Here is an 11,446-nt window from a genome sequence, read left to right as displayed (position 1 = left end):
CACACGTTAATGTATCTATTCTCTAATACGTTTCTTTGTGTGTCTGCCTTGGTTACCATCTGCCTCCTCTTGTTATTGACTCCTTTCTACGTACACAATACTGTAGATTCCTCACTGTCGTGTTCTCTTCAGAAGCTATCCACTTCATTGTTACTGGATCAGTAACATTCTGTGAGTTAATGGGCGCTCCAATAACCGGTCGAGAGGTATACAATTGTCTAAATCCATGCCTTTAAAGCACACCTCTGGCTGACTGTGTTCCGCTTATGTTGCGTCTCATAATCATGCCTGTAACACAGCATAACAATTTTTCCTCTGTGAATCCCTTCGAAGTGTAGTGTCTGTCTGTCAGTCTGTGTAAAAAATGTCAGATGTTTTAAAAGCCAAGAGAGGTGATGTCCTGCACAACAGAACACTTGACCAGCCAGTACTTTCTAAGTGCAGGTGCAGGCTAAGGGAGTTTACAGTATGACATGTGCATTTAGTTTTTGTTTTTACAAAACGACAGTGAATTGATGGTGGATGGGTCGGATTCTCCTATTTTTACATTCCTAGTATCACCTCTCCTCTGTTCCTCTCTTGGTGTTAGCTAAAAGGGATTTGCACAACTCCATTGACCTGCTTTTCCTCTGTGGTTTAGGACCTTTGACATCTAGGATTTCATGGGAAGGGGTCAAATGTGATCTATTCTGCCTGTACTTACTCTAACCCTGAGAGAAATCATGGACTAATCTGCACTCTGGATCAATTTAACGGACCTGAACAGTCTAGTCTACCATCCACAAGCTCGACAAAATGTGTCCTGTCTCCAGATGATCTGTATTCACTACTTGTTTCTGTTGGTAATCCAAATGGTTGTTAGATGCCATCAGATTCACTAACTGATTCATGTCATGTCAATAGAGGAACGGTTGATAGTCAGGTTACAGTACTACAACTTGTAGTGATATTGACAGTAAATGCTGTCGGAACCATTTAACTGCAGGCTGATAGAAGAACCATGTGTCTGCCGTGGGTGAATCAGTTGACATTTGAAGGGAGGCACTCATTCCGTAGTGAAGTCCTATCTCTTGCTCCTCCATTGAGATATGTGAGTGGGGTTATATTTAAGCGGTCCAGTCATAATTGGTGCTCTGCCCAGCCTCTCTGATTTTGGTCTTGTCATAAGGAATTAACTTAACTGTTGGTTTACTGTTCTATCCTCTGGGTGTTAGTGACAGTCGAAGCTGTGTGTGCCTCTGTGATTCTCTGATTCTCTGTGTTTGTCCAAATGTTTAGCTTGGCGCTGGTGTCTCCAGGAAGGATGCCCATTGGCTATGGACACCTAGATGCATCACTCATCTTTTATGGAAGCAGCGGTTACTAGTGGTTACTAACAGACCATGACAAATAAACACTACCATAAAAACAAGAATAAACAGGATTGCATAATTCTCCTTTTCCACTTTACGGTCAATGAGAATATCAACAGTAATGACAACAAGGATTAACATACTGTCTGCTACCAACAAGCACAGTACTGTCATAGTCATGTCCAGTAACAGATGGGGACAAAAAGCCAACATATAAAGCCAACAGTGGTCCTGAACTACAGCCTGGGTCTTTAATATATATATTTTTTTTAAAGTGCTGACATTGAGAGCATTTTTTAAGGGGAGGGGCTGAGAATTCTACAGGCGGGGGGTTGTACTGGAGAGAATAGCTATCCCCTGTGGTGGTGGTGGTGGGGGGGGGGGAGACATTAAGGAGACTAGGGTCAGAGCTCAGGAGCTGTTATGATGTGATAACTAAACAACCACGCAGGGAATGATATCTTTGGGAAATATCAAAATTGCTTCTTCTGGCTGGCACTGGGAAATTGTGTCAAAAGTTTGCATGACTGGCGTGAGTACATGTAACAACACTGTTTATGGTTGGAGATGGTCATGCCAGTGTACAGAGCCAGTGGGGTTAGAAGGGAGGGAATACCAAAACCTTGTCACAGAGAACTGAGCGAAAGAGATCCAGTAATGACTCCACTGGGATCCAATCCATCCATATCATAAAAAGCAATCACTCTTTTTCAGTGATGACTGGTCTTTTCCTTTTAGCGGCGTTTACAAGGGAGTGTGTCACAGAGCTCTCTGATGTCACAGACTAGTTGAACATGGCCAGCTCATGGCCCAGACAGAGTGTGTTTTGTTATGTGGACTTGTCCCGTGTTACCCAACTCCAGTCCTCTAATACCCCCAACAGCATTCATTTAGTTGTAGACCCGGACAAGCACACATTATTTAACTTGTCAATTAATCGTCAAGACCTCAGTGAGTTGAATAAGGTGAGTTTGTCTGGGGCTACAACAAAAATGTGTGCTGTTGGGGGTACTCGGGGACTGGATAGGTAAACACTGGACCACACTGGGGTAAACTGGGGTGACACCAAAGACTCCCTCCATAATACCGTTTCTCTGGACCTCTGATACTAACATAAACGAGGTAGCAATGGCTTCCAAACATAGTCCCTGTTTTAGAAAGCTCCTTTGTGTGAGAACACATCACAGGCTGAGGGTGTCATTCGCAGAAGGGACTAGTCACTGAGATGGAAGTGCCTTCTTCTCTCATTAGGCGTGCAGTGCGACGGGGCAAACCACTTTATTTTGAATGCCAACCCCTCAGAGCACACAAACAGCCTTATCTGTCTGAGGATGAGGGTGACTCTTGGTTGACCTTTTAGTATTCAAACTCAACCCCCGGGTTAAATAGTGCTAGTCACTGGGAGTTTGGGGGCTTTTTTCTTGAACAGCTTTGGGTCTCGTTGTGTGGTGGTGGGTGTCATCGTGTGTGTGTGTGTCATAGAGGACAGAGGAATGCGGAATTACAGGGGTCATCATACTAAACTCTGTAGTTGGTTGATAACTCATGATGTCAATGTTGATCTGCTTGAATCAAATACACAATGAACAATCACCATGTCACAGACATACATTAAAGATATTCCTAGAAGGCTTTAGTATGATCCACCATTGTGTTTATCACATGGCTGACATGTTAACCACTCATCGGCCTGTTTGAGAGTTTTGTCTGGTGTGTTTTACGGTCCTGACCACAGTAACCACTCCAGTGATATGTGGGCTTGTCTAAAAGGTCGGCATGTTCGCAGGATTATCAGGCTAGCATATGGAATTCACACACATCATACACCCCTCGCTCCCACTACACCCATGGAGTGGACCTTATGTTCTGATGTGATCCGTGACACTGTATACGGTGACAGAACTCGAGGCCACTGCAGTGTGCATTTCTGTCCCAACTTCAGTAGGCCTTTGATGGTGCTGACTTAATTCAATCAGTTGAGACAGGTGGATTGACCTGCATCCATATCATGTGATGAAAACAAAAGCACAGTTTGGGGGCTTCAGCAGTTCGTAGGCTTCATTTGAACTACTTGCTTGTGAAACAACGTGGCATGATCACTGACAGTACCTCCACCTACTCTCTGAGCTGCCGAGCGAGCCGACCCTGACCTGGTCCCACCCTAGCCAGATAGTATCAGGCAGTGTTTGTTTGATGTGGCTGTGGGACAGTCACATGGCATTGCATAGTGGCCCTGTCTCTAAATCCCCTTTGGAACTCTTGATCAGCCAGGACAAGGGTGGAATTTGAGTCTCTATCCTCTGCGGTGTGCCTGGGCACTAATACCCTGGAGGGCAGTGTCTCGGCTCCACTAATACCCAGCTGCCACAGGAACCCACCCTGGATAACCCGTGGAACCAACAGGTTCCTGTTGAGAGAGCAGTATGTAACAGTTAGAGCAGTAGGCGATTCTTATACTACTGCTCACTGTGCCATACAGTGCCATACAGTGCTTCATCTCCACCTGTTCTCTCCTATTATTTTGATCATACACACAAGATGGTGTACAGGTATTACTGACACAATCTACTGTTACTCTATGAGAAACAGTCTAGGTCACTTACAGTAAGATACCACCCAGTATCATCTGTGCTTTGCTGAAACAGCTGAGGTGTTGCAGAGAGAGAGAGATGTATGTGTGAGTACACAGTATCACACTGCAGGCAGGACTATGACACCGTTATTAATAGAAGTGAGGAAGTGCAGGTTAAATCCTTCAAACGAAGAAATGTAACATATAGAGAGAGATCACATTTTAAAAACCTACGCACCACTCCGTGAAATACTGTCTCTATTTTCTAATGCGATATACTGTAGATGAAATGTGTCAAAGAATCCAATTGACACATTTATCCAAGAGGGTGAAGATCACCATTCCTATACTTTCACTTTTTGTCCAGTTGTCTTCTAGCTGTGCCTCAGGAAGATTGTAGAGTGGAGATAAAGGTCAGTGATTGATCTGTCTGACTGTTATAGAGCAGCATGCTGGGCAGGTCTGGGAACAGCTCATTATTGGTCAAGGGTGAATTATCACCTCATGAGAATCAAAGGAGCTTAATACAAGGCAAAAATTCTATGGCGCGCATAGGCTTCTGATGGACATTTTTTAAGGTCCTTGGTTAAGGTGGTGGAGTGTGCTGAATGTGGTTTATAATCAAGGGGTGTGTCACGAACGTCGTCAGGGAAATGACCGGACCAAGGTGCAGCGTGGTGAGTGTACATGATCCTTTATTAAGAATGTCGCCAACAAAACAAGAAACACCAAAAACAAACGAGAAGCTTCCTAGGGCTATACAGGCCACTAACAAAGACAACTACCCACAACTAAGGTGTCAAAACAGGCTGCCTAATTATGATTCCCAATCAGAGACAACGATAGACAGCTGTCCCTGATTGAGAACCATACCCGGCCAAAACATAGAAACAGAAAACATAGAAATAAAGAAACTAGAATGCCCACCCTAGTCACACCCTGGCCTAACCAAAGTAGAGAATAAAAGCCTCTCTATGGCCAGGGCATGACAGGGTGTTGATTGATGTGCCTTCCTTTTGGAGTAGCATGTCCTATAACAATGACAGAAATGTGGACGTAGAGTCTGGACTAGGGTTGCATAACTACTCGTAATAACTTTCATAGGTATTCTAACTTTATATCCCTGTCCATATTGTCCAACAGTTTCTAGTAGATAGACCATATAATTCAAGAGAAAACAGCATAATTAATGATGAAAGCATTACGTAATTTCCAATTAACTCTGCAAATCCTCTAACTTTTTACTTTTATCACAACTGCCACCAGTTTGGCACTAAAACATTGACAACAAAATACATATTGACAAGGTAAAATAAAGAAAAGTGTGTAAAAAAAAAAAGATATTTTATGCTGAAACTAAATACTGAACAAAAATATAAACGCAACACGAAACAATTTCAAAGATTTTGCTGAGTAACAGTTCTTATGAGGAAATCAAACCATTTAAATCAATTCATTAGGCCCTAATCTATGGATTTCACATGACTTGGAGAACAAGTTTTTGATACACTGCCGATTTTGCAGGTTTCCCTACTTACAAAGCATGGAGAGGTCTGTAATTTTTATCATAGGTACACTTCAACTGTGAGAGACGGAATCTAAAACAAAAATCCAGAAAATCACATTGTATGATTTTTAAGTAATTAATTAGCATTTTATTGCATGACATAAGTATTTGATACATCAGAAAAGCAGAACTTAATATTTGGTACAGAAACCTTTGTTTGCAATTACAGAGATCATACGTTTCCTGTAGTTCTTGACCAGGTTTGCACACACTGCAGCAGGGATTTTGGCCCACTCCTCCATACAGACCTTCTCCAGATCCAGGTTTCGGGGCTGTCGCTGGGCAATACGGACTTTCAGCTCCCTTCAAAGATTTTCTATTGGGTTCAGGTCTGGAGACTGGCTAGGCCACTCCAGGACCTTGAGATGCTTCTTACGGAGCCACTCCATAGTTGCCCTGGCTGTGTGTTTCGGGTCATTGTCATGCTGGAAGACCCAGCCACGACGCATCTTCAATGCTCTTACTGAAGGAAGGAGGTTGTTGGCCATGATCTCGCGATACATGGACCCATCCATCCTCCCCTCAATACGGTGCAGTCGTCCTGTCCCCTTTGCAGAAAAGCATCACCAAAGAATGATGTTTCCACCACAATGCTTCATGGTTGGGATGGTGTTCTTGGGGTTGTACTCATCCTTCGTCTTCCTCCAAACACGGCGAGTGGAGTTAAGACCAAAAAGCTATATTTTTGTCTCATCAGACCACATGACCTTCTCCCATTCCTCCTCTGGATCATCCAGATGGTCATTGGCAAACTTCAGACGGGCCTGGACATGCGCTGGCTTGAGCAGGGGGACCTTGCGTGCGCTGCAGGATTTTAATCCATGACGGCGTAGTGTGTTACTAATGATTTTCTTTGAGACTGTGGTCCCAGCTCTCTTCAGGTCATTGACCAGGTCCTGCCGTGTAGTTCTGGGCTGATCGCTCACCTTCCTCATGATCATTGATGCCCCACGAGGTGAGATCTTGCATGGAGCCCCAGACCGAGGGTGATTGACCGTCATCTTGAACTTCTTCCATTTTCTAATAATTGCGCAAGCAGTTGTTGCCTTCTCACCAAGCTGCTTGCCTATTGTCCTATAGCCCATCCCAGCCTTGTGCAGGTCTACAATTTAACCCTGATGTCCTTACACAGCTCCCTGGTCTTGGCCATTGTGGAGATGTTGAAGTCTGTTTGATTGAGTGTGTGGACAGTTGTCTTTTATACAGGTAACGAGTTCAAACAGGTGCAGTTTATACAAGTAATGAGTGGAGAACAGGAGGGCTGTGAAAACGAACAGGTCTGTGAGAGCCGGAATTCTTACTGGTTGGTAGGTGATCAAATACTTATGTCATGCAATAAAATGCAAATTAATTACTTAAAAATCATACAATGTGATTTTCTAGATTTTTGTTTTAGATTCTGTCTCTCACAGTTGAAGTTTACCTATGATAAAAATGACAGACCTCTACATGCTTTGTAAGTAGGGAAACCTGCAAAATCGGCAGTGTATTAAATACTTGTTCTCCCCACTGTATTTGCATCTGTAGGTCACAGATACCTTAAAAAATAAATTGGCTTCAGGATCTAATCACGGTAGTTTTGTGCATTCAAATTTCCATCGCTAAAATTAATTGTGTTCGTTGTCCGTAGCTTATGCCTTCCCATACCATAACACCACCGCCACCATGGGGCATTCTGTTCAGAACGTTGACATCAGCAATCCGCTCGCTCACACTATGCCATACACATGGTCTGCGGTTGTGAGGCCGGTTGGATGTACTGCCAAATTCTTTAAACTTATGCTGGAGGTGACTTATCGTAGAGAAATTAAGATTCAATTCTCTTGCAACGGCTCAGGTGGACATTCCTGCAGTCAGTATGCCATTTGCACACTCCCTCAAAATTTGAAACATCTGTGGTGTTGTGTGACAAAACTACACATTTTAGAGTGGCCTTGTATTGTCCCCAGCACAAGGTGCACATGTGTCACGATTATGCTGTTTAATCAGCTTCTGATATGCCACACCTGTCAAAGGGAAGGATTATCTTGGTAAAGGAGAAATGCTCACTAACAGGGATGTTATATTTAGGATGTTAAAATTGTCTTCATTTATTATTTTATATACTTTATATGTTATGGAAATTCTATAAAATCCTGAGAGTTTCCAAAATTCCGGTAGTATACTGGTAAACTCAGAAAGTTACCGGTAATATACCCTATCCATGTAACCCTAGTCTGGTCATAAGTAATGCAGCTCTGTTAATTGATGCATAATCAATTAGTCAAACTAGGACTCCCAGGAGGTTTCTGCAGGGTTTGTACGGCAGGGAGGCAATGAGTGGCGTCTGTGCTGAGTTTGTCTACTGTTTGGTCCGCTGTGTGCCGGCTCTCTAAGCCTTCCTCAGGCCGTCAGACACACCGGCCTGCGGCTGCAGTCAAGGGCACGCGTCTGTGGTAGAGCTGATAGTGTTCCAGCAGGGCCTTTTAACTCAGCCCACAGCCAGCCCTAAGAGGGTCTCTATGGGCCGCCAGCATGCCTTTGGGCTGATACGGTACCTGTGATGGGCTTAACCTCTGACCTTCAGCAGCTGTCAGTGTGAGGAACCATCTCATAGGAGACATGTGGGACGGTCCCCGAGGTGGCACCGTGTTAGAACCGACGTTGGCTTTATGACTTTGACCATTCAAAGAGAGTCGCCGTGCCGGCCCCTCTTCCTACTGCTGTTACTAAACAAACATGGACGGGCGAGAGCGCTGAGCAGCAGTGAGTAGCCTCACTGGGCTTAGAGTAAAACACCCCTGGGGAAAGGAAATGATTACGCTGCTTGTTGTCCTGCTGCTTTTTACACTATCGCTTTACAGAGCTGAGGAGTGCTATTTTAATGATAACCTCTAGCCTTCAGGCTTGCTGGCCTGCTGCTGCTGGCTAAAAGCGTTGGACAGGCGAGGGGCTCGGTCTTACCTTTCACAACGCGTACCCGTCCCGAATGTAACAAGGTCGCACTAATTGGAGGAGGAAGTGCCGAGGATGTTTTTGGGGGAGGGGTAGTGGCCCCGGCGAGAAATTGGAGAGGGGGTCGGATCCTGTTTCTGCTCACCTCTGCTCTGGTTCCCCTTTCTAATCCAGCCTAGCATGTGTTGAGAACAGGGTGGGGGCCATTGGCTGTGTGCTTCCATCCGGTGGCAGTGCAAAGAGAGTCGCTAACGCCATACTTCCTCCAACGTTTCCCTCACACTGGACACAGAGAGCACCTGATGGATGTCAGGCACACACAAACTCGTACACACACACCTCCAAACCTCCATGTCAGTTTATACCCAGAGGATATTATGTCTCTCTCTCTCAGCAGAGTGAGCAGCTGGCTCCCCCAGGTCATGACAGCATGACAGTAACACTGGTGTCAATCAGACTACATGCTGCTTACAGTCACTGTTATGGTTACATTCATCAAAATCAGATATTTCAGCAAATGAACAATGCTTCCAGGTGCAATGTACTACTGTATATCAGCAGGAAAAACAACATTGTTTTAGATAAGTGGATCTGCACCTGGTTACCCTAAATCTTTGAGTACTTGCAGAAAATTGTATTTACTCATTCTGCAGCCAGCAGTACAGTCCATGACCACCAATGTGGTAACACTCTGAGACTAATTTGCCCATCTGTATATCATTGCTAGTGCTCTAGTTGGGGTCCGTTTTTATCTATTAATAACAGGGCTAAATTTGTCTCACTATCACAGTGAGGAGACCGGGTAAAGAGGAGACCTGACACCAATCCAAAAGGGTCACTAGTCCACATAAAATCACTGACACAGAACAACAGTGGGACCAGTCATTCCTATCTATACTTCATAGGCTAAATTGGGAAACCTCAACACACTTTGATCCCAACCAGAAAGGTACATTATGCCCTAATGCCAGTGTTGTTACAGCTGGATGTCCTTCCCTGCTGTATATCCTGGCAGTCGCTATGATGGGAATGTTGTTTTACACGTTCAAATTAGGTGAGCAACAATTATGTGAAATTACAATTACCTAAAAGGAAAAGAGCTGAGGGATTAATGAAGAAAAAAAAATCTGCAAGTATGAGCTTCTCACATTACCAGCAGTAACTTTGGTCATGTATGGCTTTACAAGTTGGTGGATACTGGGGATATACAGTATGTGGGGTTAACTTGAGCCTAGACTGGGTACTTGAAAAGGAGAGAAATGTATGTATTTCTAGGTCATTTCTGCACCTGCTGTTCCAATACAGAGCTGTTGTTCTGGGTGGAGACAGAAGCCTTATACAGTACTGTAGCTCAGTGTGATCAGCCCTTGTGTGATTCTCCCTGCGTTTCCCTTAGTGTTCTGCCAAATGGAATGCCCCTGATAGGCGAATGGAATGCTCATGATGGGTCAATGGAATGCACATGATGGGTCAATGGAATGTTCAAAATGGGTCAATGGAATGCTTATGATGGGTCAATGGAATGTTCATGCAGGGTTAAATGTGGCCACAGCCTTGGACATCATTCATAATGACGTTTGCCAAGAAACAATTAAAATAACTGTAACTTTTGGGACTGTAACTGTTAGGGACAGCCTACATATAGACAGCAATGCTGCAATTCAGTACAGGGGGAAATAGTGCCTACTGCTTTGATGGGCATCTCTCCAAGTGGCTCCGATAAATCTGGAGGCCATGGAGTTGTACAGTAGTAAATCACCTGGAATGGAAGGATCAGACGTGGCCTAATTAGATGTTGTAATAGGAGTCGCTAGGCCAGGTTAATTTAGCTTGCTACTGGACTCCCACACCAAACAACTACAGCCCCATGCAAACAATAGACTGGGAAACATGAAACCCCTTTAATGGAATTTCACAGGGATAATATTTAGACATGGAATTAAACCGCAGTAGCTGGGTCTGGGTCTTAAAGGGGATTAGGGCTCCAACATTGGACAATCTAAATACATTTGTTGATGAAAGGAACAACAAACACAATGTAGTCTGGTAATTAGATAAATGAATGGGATGCAGGCTTGGTTTATTACCACATCTGTTTACTTTATCTGAACAGGGACGTCAGGCTGATCGCTGCATGCTCTAAAAGGACGATGACCCTGACTATAACCCGAGGAAAAACCATGATTAAGAGCAGCCAATCACCAGGGAGTTTGCAGTCACACTTGTACTGTATCGGACATGTTTTCTGACCGCAAGGAGAACCTGACCAACTGATTAGGGAATTAGAGTCAGGGGTCAAGGTTCAGGTGTCACAGATTACTCACGGCGAATCTGAAGTTCTGAACCTTGAACGTCTTAAGGATATAGATGTACTTATAGCTGCTACAGTACTTCTGTACAGCTCCGGTGCCCATACGTTGTTTGTAACCAGTCAATTTCCCAAACCACTGCCCCAATGACCTGTGATAGAAGACCAGACTGACAGAGGGTTGGAACTGTGGTCTCATGTGTCAAACAGTTGGTGTCTGCGGTGCAGAGCTAGCTGCCTGAACCTATGTAGTCCTATCTAATCAGGGGCGTCCCTGTATGTAGCCTACAACACAGCTGTTATGTGGCGTGTAGAAACAGCTGAAAAATACTATGATAAAAATGACCTGTGATTACTCTGTGGTCCAGAAAGGGAGGGATGGATGGATGGATGAATAGGCAGATGGAGAGCGAGCTTCGTAGTGATCTGAGTGGAGGGAATACTCTGGCAACAAATACTTGACAGCATCTTCATTTGCATGCACTGGAGTAATCTGGATGCATGTTGTGAACATTTAAGATACTGTATTTGTGTTTCAGAGAATGTTGTAACACTAAATCGTTATTTCTGTTTATTTTCCAAGACAGGTGTAGGTCAGCCAACCAAGGGGTCAATTATGCAGCTCCCAGGTAGGATCAACATGCTGTATTCATGCATTCCTTTCTGCTTTTCTTCTGCATGTCAATGTTGTGTGTTTTCACCAGGGGATTGGT

Source organism: Oncorhynchus kisutch, linkage group LG23 (genome assembly GCF_002021735.2).
Source record: "Oncorhynchus kisutch isolate 150728-3 linkage group LG23, Okis_V2, whole genome shotgun sequence".
NCBI lineage: Eukaryota > Metazoa > Chordata > Actinopteri > Salmoniformes > Salmonidae > Oncorhynchus > Oncorhynchus kisutch.
This window is presented reverse-complemented; position numbering follows the sequence as displayed.